This window comes from Haplochromis burtoni, unplaced genomic scaffold (assembly GCF_018398535.1).
Source record: "Haplochromis burtoni strain Fernald_Lab_line unplaced genomic scaffold, NCSU_Asbu1 Contig_383, whole genome shotgun sequence".
NCBI lineage: Eukaryota > Metazoa > Chordata > Actinopteri > Cichliformes > Cichlidae > Haplochromis > Haplochromis burtoni.
In genome coordinates, this window is record NW_024582744.1 from 131,612 (window position 1) to 132,631 (window position 1,020).

The 1,020-nt window shown below is 42.6% G+C and overlaps 1 protein-coding gene across 16 annotated transcripts in view; it reads right to left on the minus strand.

Moving 5' to 3' along the window:
- Positions 1-1,020, minus strand: part of phka1a (phosphorylase kinase, alpha 1a (muscle)) — a 31,939-nt gene that overhangs the window by 27,713 nt on the left and 3,206 nt on the right. The window lies entirely within an intron of this gene.

Genomic DNA, 1,020 nt, shown 5'->3' on the forward strand with positions numbered 1-1,020 from the left:
GCAGCTCGAGTTGTTATCGACATCTGCCGTCACACAAAATTGAAAAAAAGATGGATTGAAAACTGTGGATGCTAAACTGATAACAAACAGACTGACAGACAGACTGAACCAATTACACACTCCCTCCATTCTGAAAAAAAAGACCATTATAGAAAATGTTGAGTAATTTTTGTCAATGTAATCGACGAGGGGAATTTGAAGACTAAGCATGCATTTCCCCTTACTGCACGAGCAGCACAGCTGTAACTGTGCATGCTTCTCTTCATTTCCCCTAAGGTCGGTGTTTGCTAATAAAACCGGATAATTGCAAAGTCCCTTTCTACGAGTAGAGAACTCTTTCTTCCTGTTATAGCGAGGTTGTTTGACAGCAAAATGCACTTTTCAGATCAGCAAATGCGAATCGCTGCTGTCTGTCTTGCTACCTGCTGCCTAAAGAATGTCCAAATGTCATTTTATCACATGCACAAGACATAGTACGGCTGTCAGAGATTTCAGCATCAACACAGGTTTCATCACCAACAGAAATGACACTCAAAGTGTTTTGTGAATGTGTTGCAGAAACACAGCGAGGTGTTGTCAAGCTCTAAAAGTGAGAATGGTTCGAGTGATTCGTGTGTGGAACAGCTTGTGTTTAGTTGCTTTTATAACAGGACAAACTGCTGCAGATCTTTTTCACTCACATATATCAGAGTCTCTCAGCTTGCAGCTGCAGCAAGGGCCTCAGCTCTCACTGAGTAACTGTGGTCCTTAGTGCACTGATCCATCTGAGCAGTGAACTGTATACAACTGCGGGCTGGCTAAGCAGCCACTTGGGACTTGTTCAAAAAGTGACCTCACACTGAATTTGTCTACAGGACTACAAACTCGGCAGTGAGACAGTCCTCAGCAGCAGAAAGTCTGATGCAGGCAGACTCAAGGTAACGACAACATCTATTAACACTGGTTCTGGTTTTCCTATAATGCTTTTTAGTTTAGTTTCATCTGTTTTACAGGGGATGTTATAGGTTCCCTCCTACCAGA